Source organism: Piliocolobus tephrosceles, chromosome 20, assembly GCF_002776525.5.
Source record: "Piliocolobus tephrosceles isolate RC106 chromosome 20, ASM277652v3, whole genome shotgun sequence".
NCBI lineage: Eukaryota > Metazoa > Chordata > Mammalia > Primates > Cercopithecidae > Piliocolobus > Piliocolobus tephrosceles.
In genome coordinates, this window is record NC_045453.1 from 40,296,194 (window position 1) to 40,310,111 (window position 13,918).

Consider the following 13,918-nt stretch of genomic DNA (forward strand, 5'->3'; position numbering starts at 1 on the left):
CTATCTGATGATCTGATGCAAACTGATGGAACTTGATATCATATCAAATAGTGTTTACTCTCAACAGTGGGGTCTGCATAATGTTGCCACACAATTCTGCTGATTTAGTGGTTCTTGGTGAAAGTAATTTTTTTAATTGACATATTCATGGGGTACATAGTGATGTTTCAATACATACAATACATAGTGATCAGGTAAGGGTAATTAGCATATCCATAATCTCAAACATCTATTATTTATTTGCCTTGTGAACATTCAGTATCCTCCTTACAGCTATTTGAAACTGTCTAATATATTATTGTTAACTCTAGACATCCTACAGCTATCTAACACTAGAAATGATTCCTCCTATCTAGCTGTAACTTTGAATTCTTTAACGTATGTCTTCTTAACTTTCCCTTCCCTTTACCCTTCCCAGTCTCTAGTGTCCTCTGTTCTGTGTTTTACTTCTGTAAGATCAACTTGTATTAGCTTCCACATGTAAGTGAGAATACGCAGTGTTTAACTGTTCCTGGCTTGTTTCACTTAACATAAACTTCGGTTCCATCCATGATGCCTCAAATGACAGGATATCTTTTTTTTTTTCTTTTTACCACAGAATTGTATTCCATAGTATGTATATATACCACATTTTGTTTATCCATTCATTTGTTGTTGGACACCTAGGTTGATTTCATATTTAGCTTTTGTGAATAATGCTGCAATAAACATGGAACGTTTGCGGGTGTCTCTTTGATATACTGATTTCCTTTTCTTTGGATAAATGCCCAGAAGTGGGATTGCCAGATCATTTGGCAGTTCTATTTGTAGTTTTTTGAGGAAACTTGGTGGGGTTTTTTTCTGTTGAGATGTTTGAATTCCTTGTACATTCTGCAAGTTTCTATTGCTGGCAGAAGCCACTACAGTGAATTGGTTCTGTTTAAAATATGGTACTTTCTGTGTGTCAAGTTACTCCAGGACTATTCTGCATAGCAGAGGAATGCTAAGCATGGAAGAACAATAAAATCCTTCTTACATGAAAGTTTTGCAATTGACCTTCACACTTTAGTCTTGATTTTTTAAAAGGTAAATTTACTTACTCTCTTCTTATTCCTCAGCAAAAATATTACCAAGGAAATTCCTGCACACTTGCTACCTGTACTTATGGAGCAATTTTGTCTTTAAAACCTCAAAGAACTCTGTGATATTCACAGTCCTCTCACCACCTGCTGTGGGAAAGAAAAGTGAACACCTATAAGTGGAACAAATTAGACCTAGTGCCTACTTCTGAAGTAAAATCACAGAGTATGCAGAAATAAAAATGTGGTGCTTTAAAAACATGGTTACTTTTTAAACATACATTTACCATGCAACCCACTCCTATTTGCCCAGTGAAATGAAAACTTATATTCACACACAAAAAAAACTATAAGCAAATGTTTATAGCAGCTTTATTCATAATCACCAAAATTCTAAACAAGCCACGTGTTCTTCAAGGGACAAATGGATAAATAAACTGTGTGGCACTCTGTCCCATGGGATATATTCTACAATGGAAGAAAATGAACTACTGATACACAGCCACATGGTCAGCAAGTATCCAATGCTGAGTGAAACAAGTAACAACATACAGGACATTGCATTATTCCATTTATTTTTCCACTTTGGAAAAGAGTAAAGGGGAAAACACATCAGTGGTTGCCAGGGATCGGAACTGGGGGAACAGATTGTCTATAGTGGGAAGCAAGAAAATTTAGAGGGGGATGGAACTATTCTATGTATTGATTGTGGTAACGATTATATAATTATTTATTATAACTCCTTTTTAAAAAAATTATTTTTCTCCTACAGTGAAAAATACTGTTGCTTGTTCCAGGAAGCACCCATCTGCCTTGGTGCTTTTTCCTCCTCCTTAACCTTGGAGAATTTGAACAATCACAGAATTTCTAAGTTTTGTCATTTAAGTAATCACCCACTATTCTAGAATGCATTCTAGATGTTCATTAGAACAGGAGATATGTCCAAAATATCTCTACAATATGTCCAAAAATATGTCTAGCCTTGCTCCAGACCCTCAGCAAGAGAGAGCTGACCTTTCCTCAAAACGCACAATGTGACCCAGGACTTCCCTTGCCTTGGGCAGCACACATTTATGTGAGCTAATTTAGGAAACTGATCCCACTCTTGCTGTACTTGCAACCCCCCAAGTTAGTTCCATGCACATTGCTGTTAGGCTACCACCCCTTCTCGAACTTGGCCTGCTGAGCATTGGAACCTACCTTATGAGATGTTGTGCTGATGCCCTCTAAATGCCGTTTTAGTACATTCTGCATTAGCCAACATGCTGAGCCTTTGGTCCAGCTGCCCAGATTGCTAATGGCAAACTTGATCGAAGTCCACCTGTGTTTTTACCCACCTTCATGATGAAAATGTTAATCCATCAAATCAACGTGAGGATGAGATGGCATTTCCTGTTCACCAGATAGAAAAAGAATAGATTTTAAAAATCAGAGAAGATCCAGATAACACGTTCTCCCTTAAACTGATGGTAAAATTATAAATAAAGACCTTTAGAAGGCGATGTAGTTGTAGCTACCAAAGGCTTAGGTTTTTGCTTCTGAAATTTTACTTCTAGAAAGTTGTCCTAGAAAACGATTCACATATATACAAAAGTATACATACGAGGTGTATTAGTCCATTTTCACACTGCTGATAAAGACATACCCAAGACTGGGCATTTGACAAAAGAAAGAGGTTTATTAGACTTACAGTTCCACGTGACTGGGGAGGCCTCACAATCACGGCAGAAGGCCAGGAGGAACAAGTCACAGCTTACGTGGATGGCGGCAGGCAAAGAGACAGCTTGTGCAGAGAAACTTCCATTTTTAAAGCCATCAGATCTCATGAGACTCATCCACTATCACAAGAACAGCACAGGAAAGACCCGCCCCCATAATTCTACCACCTCCCACCAGATTTCTCCCACATACATGGTAATTGTGGGAGCTACAACTCAAGATAAGATTTGGGTGGGGACACAGCAAAACCACATCACAAGGATATTCACTGAAGCACTATTCAAAACAGCAAGTAATAGAAAACAGTTTAAGGGAGTTGTTAAATACTTATACATTTATTATAATAATAAATACTTGGTTAGAACTTACTATGTGCCAGGCATTTGTTCTAGGGCATTCCTTGCATTGTTTTATTTGAGGTAGGTGTTATTATTATTCCCGTTTCACAGATGAGACACCTGAGGCACGGGAGGTTAAGTTAGTTTCCCAAGCTCACATGACCAGTCCATGGGAAAACTGGGACTCAAAGTCAGACTCCAGTGTACAAACTTTTCACAACTACAATCCTCTGCCTCTCTAATGATTGACGTGGGAAGAGTTCTAAGATTCATGAGTCAGAACAAGAGCACCCAAAACACATAGTTGAATTGAAAATAAAGGAGATCCCTGAACAATACATATGCTTTGATTCTACTCACACTGGGAAAAGACAGAATTGGAAGAGAAGTAAAGAGGGATTTTAAGGTTTTCTCTGTTGTATACTGAGTAATGACAAACAAATTTTAAAGTGGTTAATGCACAGAACTCATCCTCATACTCTAGGCTTAACTCACTGTTGAGGTGAAGGCCTCCATCAAAATGCCACAAGGACACACCAGATCCTGTCTAGTTTAACATCCTTTTTTTCTTTATTAATACATTAGTAATACATTAATATAGCAAATATACTGATGTGTTATGTATAATAGACATAATATATTACAGTATATTTGTATTATATAAGTAATTTATATTAATATATTAGTAATATTAATATATTAGAGCCTTTGACACTCATAAAACAAATATATTTGCAAATATCTCATCAGACTAAACTAGATTACTTATGTTAATATTCTAAGCAAACAAAAATTATTTAAATCCTCCATTTTCTTCAAAAACATTCTACCCTTTGATGAGAAAACCCATGGCTTTTTAATTTCTAATTTTCTAAAACACTCTGCGAAAATGCAGTAAGAGCCAAAAGTCACTGCTTATTAATAGTTTCCTAATGTTTTCAAGATACGCCCAGCTGGCAGCGGGCAGTCACCAGGTATGAAAGTAAGGGACCTTTTAGTTTGTTCTCTGACAGATTTGTATTCACTTCACAATTTCTCCACTTTCTTGCTCTATCTTCCTCTTTGCCCTCTAGTGTTTCTTCTTTCGTTCTCAGCTGAAGTTTGTAGAACCACTGGACTGGATTCAAAGACAGGGTTTGAATCCTTGCTTTGTCACTGTCGACTTCTGGGCCACTAGAGAATGAGAGTGTTCACAGACTTTGGGAGGAAAACATCACACACGAGGGCCTGTCAGAGGGTAGGGTCAAGGGGAGGGAGAGCATTAGGACAAATACTTAATGCATGCGGGGCTTAAAACCTAGATGACAGGCCGACGGATGCAGCAAACCACCATGGCACATGTATACCTATGTAACAAAACTGCACATTCTGCACATATACCCCAGAACTTAAAGTATAATAATAAACAAAAGGGAGAGAATGAGGGTGTGAAAATGCATTCTTCTACTGCTAACATTCGCTAAGATACAGATATCCTGGCTGTGAGTAATTTGCATTCTGGTGGAAATAAAGACAGGCTTTTCCAAACATGAAGCTACGATTTTTAAATGTTGAGGAATTAGGTAAGATTATACCATGAATGGATGCATAAATACATGTACACTAGGGAACCATTTAGTAATTTACAAATCATGTAGATTATGCCACATGTGAATTACAAATTATGAAATGCTTTCCTGTTAATTGAAGATTTAACGTTGCTCCCAAAATAACTTATCTTCAGCCCTAGGAATAATTTCCTCCCCGCAGACAGTGGTCAATGACTTATCATTTGCTACCCCACCTGCACATTGCCAGGCATCTAATTGTGGGTTCACTAATGACTCTAAAAGCATCACTTAAGTCCCACAGCAAATACGGAATGAATTAAATACCAGTGGCTGGTTTTGTAGTGTCGCTAACAGAAATTAAAACTTTAAAAATATGATGAGGCAAACTTACTTTCATAAATGAATACAGTACCGTTATCTTTGAAGTAGTTAAAATAGCACAGAATAAATTAAAACAATACTCATAAATCCAGTAAGCTGTTTCAAGATTTGACGATGGTGTTTAGTAAGCAGAAATTGCATTTGATTTAACTTATCTACCTAACAGGATGAAGTATGAGGAGTGGGTATGAATCTTCATCCACAAATTCAAGCGTGCAAGAAAGATGTACTTTGTGCTGAAGCAGTTGAGAAAAAGTCTGCCTTCCTTTGTGAATCAGGAAAAATAAAAACACAAATCAGTATATCAGGAAGTCACCCTTTTCCATTTGCCTTCCCAAATCCAAAGTGCTTTGTCAGCACCTCTTGCTAGGCGGGATTTTACCTACTGGATTGTAACTGTGGTCATTCCCAGGACTGTTTAGCAAAGGGGATTTTAGTAAAATAGAATTTCGCATGATAACATTTTGCATAAAACCCAGCGATTCATTCAACAAATACTTATAAGCACCTACTCCATGCTGCATCTGTGGGGTAATGCTAATGATGAGATAGGACTGTTTTCTACCCTAATGGATCCAATGGGGTCCTGAGAGAGAAGACTACAGACCAGTAGACAAATAAATATTGAGCTTCAAATTATGCTAAGTGCTGAGGGGCAGGGGTTACCCTCATCGGAGCACAGTGACAGAGAAAACATGGGGTGGGAGCTCCCTTTGGAAGGAGTGTTCAGATAATACCATTCCAGCATGGAGACATGAAGGACAACGAAGAGCCAGTTTAGGGAAGAATGAAAGGAACAGCATTCCAGACCAGGGAACAGCACATGAGCTGGTAATGAGCTGGGTGTGCTTGAGTGGCCGAAAGAAGACTAGTGCAGTTGAAAGGCAGTGAAAAAAAGCAGGAAAGGGAAGGAGATGAGGCTGGAGGGGAAGGCAGGGGACTGGATACCTGGGGCATTAGAGACAAGGAGTTGGGATTTTACTTGAAGGGAAGCAGTTTATAACAGAGTGACTTGACCTAATTTGTGTTCTTAGAAGCTCACTCTGGTTGCCAGGTGGACAGTAGATTAGAGAGGGACAGGAAGCCCACAGGGTGACCAGTGTTGATGCAGTAGAGTAGTCAAGAGATGATGTGAGGCCTGCCTAGAGAGCTGGGATAAAGTGATGATACAGGAAATAAATCTGAGAAAAAATAGCAGAAGAATGACAGGACTTGGCCATCAGTTGGAGGTAGGAAACAAGGTGAAGAGGGGAATGAAGCAAGTTTTGTTTTCATGCTTTACAAACGCCCATGCCCTCCATCACCAAGACTCAGAACAGCTCAAATGCCCATCAATAAGAGAATGGATAAACAAACCAGGGCATGCTTATATAATATAATGCTACTCAACAATAAAAAGGGTGACATAACGTACACTCATCAACGTGAATGATCTCAGAACAATTACACTGACAAAAAGGACACAACAGAGCACACGTTTTATTATTCCATGTTTATGAAACTCTAAAACAGGCAAAACTAATGTGTGGTGTAGATGTCAGAAGAGTGGTTGTGTCTCAGGCATGGATGGATGAGAAGGTGCATGTGGAACTTTCTAGAAATACGGGATTGCTCTGTATTTGGATAGGAGTGTAGGCTACACAGTTGTCTGCATTTGTCAAGCTGATGGAAGTGCACACTTAATATATGTGCACTGCATTACAAATTATACCGCCATGAAAAGTTAATATTTTTAAAACAACAAACAACAAATGTTTATTTGGTTTTTGCTATGCAAAAGCAGAAAATATTCAAAACAATAAAGGAAAACTCTAATTGATATAGCTATTGTCATATCTTCCACTTAGCAACTTGAGTAATTACAAATTAAAATTATAAATGTGAAAAACAACCTGGTCTTTTATACCCTCCATCCCACTTGTTTCTCCAAAGTACACAAAGCTAGTTTTGTTCAGAAATAGTAAATGAGCTAGTCAGAGCTCCAGGACCTGCTTATACCTGACCAACGTGTTTTCATCTACACCAGTGAGACACTCCAGGTATTGGAATGGATGGAGGGAAGTCTATGCCTGGGTTGAAGAAGGTGAGGGTGCAGTGAGATTTTTTTCTGATCCTAGGCTCTCAGCACAGCATGCTGCTTTTTAATTCCCCAAGCCTCTGTGGAACAGCACTCTCTATCTGCCTTTTCTTTCCTTCCCCACATTGGTAAAAGATAGATATAGACAATTCTGAGGAGTAGGGAGAGATGGATGTCAAGGGTCTGGACTTTGAAAAAAGTAGAGCTGTTTGGGAGAGATTTCTAACAGCGCAGGGCTAGGAGCCCGGCAGGCAGGAACTGTCAGGAGCTCTGTACACAGACACTTCTGGTAGGAGGAATTAGTGGCTTTTCATATTGTAACTTGGTATCTCCAGAACCTTCAGTAAAGACTCGTAAAGGGTATGGCCTGGTCTCAGCTGAGCTGTGAGGAGGTAAGATGTATGTGTAAAGCCTGGCTATGAGGGGCAAATGGGGGAGCAGCAAACCCAGACCCACAAGCTCACCGACCTCAAGTGGGCAAGCCACAAGCAGCAGCGTCCCTTAATGGCCTATGCACCTTGCTCTGAGAACAGACGTCCCAGACTGACCCCTGAGTGTACCCAAGCTCCTGCTCCCTCAGAGGGAGGGAGAACAGCCGGGACTAATTTATATAAACACAAAATCAGCCCTCCAGACCCGTGAAGTCTGACTCAGGGAAACAACTCGACTTCCTGCTAACCTTACACTGTGAGAGCTGCTGGGAGATAGGTCAGGATTTGTGTATAAACAATAGTACCTGTGACACGACATTCACATGTAGATGTTACAACAAAAGAGCAAAGATGATGATAGTTTTCACTCGAGCTCCTGAAGTTCTTTCAGTCTGCATTATAAACATTACATTCGGGGTCTCAGAAGGAACCATCAACAAGCGCTGGGTAAATGAGGGCATTTCTATGTCAACTCTTCCAGAAGACCCTTGCAGTCCACACTACTGGTGCTCCATTTGTGCACCCTTGGCTCTCACTTTCCTGTACCAGCTGCCACTTCCTATTGCAAATACATGTGCCTTTTGGCTAGAAGGTCTTCTTTGGCCCCAGTGGCATGTGTGGCCCACATGCAGGGCTGGCTGGAAGTGCCAGGCAGTTGACATGCCCAGGAGCCAAGCTTAAACCATGAATAATGGGAGCTGGTGAAGAAGTAGCCCCTGAGCCCCTGCTTTTCCGTGGAACCACTCTAAGGAGTGTTCTGCCCACTCTCCCAGAGGTCCCCCCAGGACTGAACCCAGCTACCCAGAGTGGTAAGCTCTTCATCACTGCTGAGGCTCCTCCCCTTCCCTGCCACACTTCCCCACTCCCCCGCTCACACCCCCCGGGACCCCTTCCCAGATAAATGACTGCATTCAAATCCTTGTCTTGGAGGCTGCCCCTTGGGAACCCAAGTTTAACCAACCTCAAACTGTCCAAGTTCCCAACTGTTCCAAAGACAATTTTTCTGTCATTTTTCTAAGCATGATGAGGTGAGATTTACATAAATAATTTAATAAAACTATTAAATACAGAAAGATGAGTAACAGAAAAATGAAGTTGGATAGTTCAGTGAAGCCCAGAGCAGCATCAGTTTCCAAAAATATGTTCACAAAGGCTAAAGTTGGGTGGCCCATGAACCTGGAGCTGAGCTTTGCAGGCAGACAAATGCTGTTGTAGGATTCCGGGGAACCACACATTTTTTTTAATCTAGTAGCTCAGAAGAAAACCATTTTTCTTCTGCCAGAGGCTCCTACAAGGAGTTTCTCTTGTGGTGTCTCATCAAAGGGTCTCTGTGTGAACTGTACACAGTGTCTTTATGACACGCAAGCCCAGTGAACACAACGCACACTCTGCATGACGCTACCCATGGACAGTCCTCAGCAAACTCAGACCAAAATGCAACCCTGTACACATGGTTCTCCAGGAGCCAAAGCAACAGTGTGCCTGTACATGGCTGTCTGATGATGGCCCCAATTTGGGGTAGATTTAACCTATCAGAAATGGTGGTTTTCAAACTGGGTTCCATTTGGCCACTTGGCAGGTGGCGGTGGATGGATAGTGAATTTAACAACATTCAGAACCTTTTCTCCCAGCAGCTCCACCTAAATCTGTTTGCATATTAGGTTGGATATAATGCCCCATTTGAAGAAAGGATTATGTCAATTTTCAAAACATGAAAATGACGAAAGGTAAAGAAGTCCTTCTTATCCTTCCCAGTCTAGGGCTGGATGAAAGTCAGGCAGCACATTTGAGGCTATACTCCCTGGCAGGAACCTTAAGAAACAGCCTCAGAACACAGATAACTGGCTCTGGCCATTCCCCTGGGGCATGGCAGCCCCAGGGGCCTCAAACCAGAGCGTCATTTCCTGGACTCACAAAACTCTAGACACGGCCAGGACCTGCCAGGGAGACCAGCCTCCTCCAGCAGCCTGGGCGCTGCTATTTCCAACACACAGTGATTACCCGGAACCCATCCTGAGAGTTACTTAGACACACGCTCTGGAGATGGTGCCTTCCGAAAGACTTCTACTCCCAAGGACTCTGGGGACAAACTTTGCGAGAAGCTGCGCAGCCAGCCGAACCCACACCACGCCATGGCCCTGTCCTGCTGGGGTGCAGCCCAGATAGGCCCCTCTGCAGGCACCTGCATGCCCATGCTGCTCTGAACTTCTCCCTGCATCTCGACACACCGTGTCCTCTATTCCACCTCCCTAGAGCTCTCGGGAACCGCCTTTCTAAGGCATCACTCTGCTCTCCATTCACAGCCCCTGCCTGGTCCTAGCCCTCTCTGAGGCCTGCTGCGGGTCCCCGCGGGCCTCATCTGTCTCGGGGCGGGGAGGTGAGAGCAACTTCCTTGTCATCAACAGCATCCCGCGCTGGTCCTGACACTACTCGTGACACAGCTCCTGACCCTCCCACACCCATCTCGCCCAACAGGAGACCCTGGCAGCTGTGGACTTAGTGTGTCTCCCGCATTCGCATCGGGAAACCGAATCACCCATGCGCTAGTATTAGGAGGTGGGGACTTTGGAAGGAGGTTAGGTTCTGAGGTCAGAGTCCATGACTGGGATTCTCGCCGGTATAAAGGAGGCCCCAGTCGGCTCCCTCGCCCGTTCCACCACATGAGGGTTCCCGCCACCCGGAACCAAGATGCAGGCTCCACCAGACACCTAACCTGCCAGCACCTCGATCTTGGACTATCCAGCCTCCAAAACTGTGAGAAATAATGTTCTGTTGTTGCTAAGCCCGTCTACGGCATTTCATCCACAGCAGCCAAACAGAATAAGATCCTGGAGTGCCCACTCCGACGCCCTCAGCCTCTGTGGCGCTTTCCCGGATGGAGCTCCCAGAGGACAGCGCCAGCCCCAGGTTCTCCGCAGCCAGTAGATGACGGAGGCGTTGGGAGCTCCTTCTGCCTGGCGGAGCCAGAGCTGAGGCGCTGCACACAGGAGTAGCCCCTCCATCCATGTGCTCTTCACTGCCTTTCCTCCCTTCTCTCCCTTCCCTGCCCGCCCTACTCCTGCCCTGTGCCTCCTACAGCCATCCCCCAAATAAACCCCTTGCACCCAGGGCCTTGTCTCGAGGTCTGCTTCTAGGGAACCCCCAGGAAGGCCCAGCCCCCCGCCTTTTACTGGAGCTGTTACGGCTTACTGCTTTCTCCCGCCCCCTGGTGGCGGCTTCGGACTGAACCCTCTGCTAGTCCTTTGCCCACCGCCCGCCTCCCCTTGGAACACGGCATCTCTGGGGAACCACTAATCCCGCTTCTCACCTGCAGGTCCTGGGCTGCTCACCTCCAGCGACCTTCCTCTCCCTCTCACCTTGGCAACTCTTTCCCGTGGCTACACCTTGGATCTTGCCATCCCTAGAACCACCGAAATTAAAATTCACACTTCAACTCTTACCGGAAGCCCCTTTCCTGCCCCCTTAGTCACTTGGTTGCACCCACTTCGCTTTTCCTTCTGCTGAGAACTCCACTTCCTCAGCTGCAGCAGGCCCTTCTTCCCCTGTGTTATGGGACCTTCCAGTCTGTCCCATCAGCCCCATTCCTGTCCATCACATTAACTTTCTTGCCTCACTTTTATGGCAAGTACCCAGTGAGACCCCAACTACTAATCAATCCAACTGCTGCTATGTGGACCCAAGCCCACACCGGCTGACAATGTCGTAACACCTACTGGGCTGGAACCACCATGTTTGATGATGTTTGATGGTTGATGATTTCCAACATCAACCTCAACTAGGCCCTTAACACAGCCCAGGGGTCCCTTTGTCATTCTCTAGTTGACCCACTTCCTTCAAATAGTTGGCCATCTCAGAAGTGCTCCTCTCGGCTCAATCCTAAGACATCACCACCCACTCCTCCCCACCAACACATAACAACCCCTGCTACTAAGTAGACAGTAACAGCCTTCAGAGGCAGACCTGTCAGCTCCCTGTTCCAACCCAGTCTACAAGCCTGGCTCAACATCCCCCACATCCCATGCATTTCACAAATATTTATTGCACACCTATTAGAAACCTGGCACTATGCCAGTCACTGTGGCTCCTGGAGCTCCATCTCCAGGCCAGCTCCCTCTGGAGGCCACATCACCTGGGTGGCCACAGGCACCTCCAGTTCCATAGACTCAAAGTGAACTGTCTTCCCAAATTTGTCTTCATCTACCCCAGGGCCAAAGCTAGAAACTTGGGAGTCATCTTTGGCCTCACTCCCCCAACTTTGCCACATCACGCACCCTCAAGTCCTGTAGATTATACTCCCCAGATGGCCTCACATCCATTCCCATCTCCATCATATCCCAATTGTGTTACACGTTCAGTCTCCCGACTTGATCCCCTCCAATCCATTCTCCTTGGGGCACTAGAAATGACTTTTCTAAAACAGAGGCATCTGGCAAGGAGATGGGCTTGAAGTGTCTCCACAATCTCTTGAGTGGGAAGAGGGGTGTGCTGAAGCAGGACTGAGGGAGAAATGATTTCTTGCCCATCTCAATTCAGGGTCAGTCATGTCCCAAAATTCTAAGCCATGAAGCATGATTTTCCTGGAAGACTTTCAAAGCATCTCTGCACATGGCCCACCATCACCCTAAAACCTTATGAATAATTAGCTACTGAGTATTGGGAAAGTATTTCTTGTGCGGCGACAGATGTGGCTATGGTGTGATGGGGTAAAAGAGAGAGAGAGAGAGAGAGAAACACGTATTTAGATGAAAGTAAACTTTAGTTCAAATCCTGGTTGTGCACTTCATTTGCTAAGCTTCAGAATCCCCAGTTTAAGGAAACTGCTCCTTTGCCAGGTCGGATAAGATTATACACGAGAAATGACTTGCACAAGGCCTGGCTTAGGCTCTAAATAATCAATAAAATACCATTCCCTCCGTGCTCACTCTGTGATGCTGTTAAAACAGTGTTGATTATATTTATAACCTATTTTACTGTTCTTCCATATGTTTTCTTATGGTTTTATTCATTTACAGGATCCTTCAATAAAACCAAAGGATAAAAATGTAAACTGTTCCTATGTTAAAAGGGTGTATAGTATACATGTATATATACGTGTGATCATATGACTATACATCTAGCTCCTTGATATTTTTGAGATTCCAGATGTGATGCGTATGCCTGAACACACATACACAAAACATTTAACACAATTTATATCCTAGGATCACAAAAGGAATATGTCACCATATAGCACTAGGGAGTCAAATAATTTCCTACACCCATGTACCATGTTTCAGATGTGCCATCTGCCAAACAGTGGAAGTGTGTGCTGAAAATACACATCGTTATATGTGCTTGACAAACTGAATGGCAACATGTCCCAGTTGGATGAGTAAGAATGTCAGTGGTATTTATAATGTAAAAGAAAGTCTGCATTGACGTGGCGTCCTAATTTTTCTCCCATAACTCATCTGGACAGGCAAGAGACTAGAACACTGGTCCAAAGATGGGCATGGGATATGGTGGGACTGATCCCATGATGTTTAAGTTTATGCGTCAGCTTGGCTAGGCTATGGACCCAACTGTTTGGTCAAACACCAGTCTAGATGTTGCTGTGAGGGTGTGTTTGGATGAGATCAACATTTGACTCAAAGGGCCTTAAGTAAAGCAGATTCCCCATCACCTCTGGGTGGGCCTTGTCTCATCAGTTGATGGTCTTAAGAGACAAGACGGAGGTTCCTGCAGAAAAGAAGGAAATTCTCCCTCTGGACTGCCTTTGGATTCAAGCCTGCAGGACTGCCCTGCAAACTTCAGACTTGATAGTCTCACAATTGCATACATCAATTCTTCAAAATAAATCTCTCTCTTTCTTTCTCTCTCTCTCTTTCTCTCTCTTCTCCCTCTCCCTCTATTGATTCTGTTTCTCAGGAGAACCCTGACTGACATAGACCATCAGGCTTCAAATTTGGAGCATGAGATGCAGAAAAATGAAAGTGGGACACCCCAACCAAGACATCAACAAGAAGGGGCTGGGAGAGAAAGAGATCATATTAAAGGAAACAATACCAGGGAAAATCAAGCCACTTTTTCCCTCCATACAAATATTTATTTTACTGCAACAAACTAAAACAATACATGAGCAAGCAGAACAGTTATTCTCTCACTGAATCCATTCAGCAAGAATTGTCACAATAAGATCATCAGCCTTCTCCACCCTTTCTTTCAGATTCCCTCTGCTCTCTGAAGTTCCACAATCCTGGACTGGAAGAAATGGAGAGATTTGGTACTACCCAAGGGCAGTGAGGAGGAGCTGGAGGAAGGAGGGTGGAAGAGACAGACTAAAGGAGGGACTTGGCTAGGGACAGAAAACCAGAGTCATTTTCCA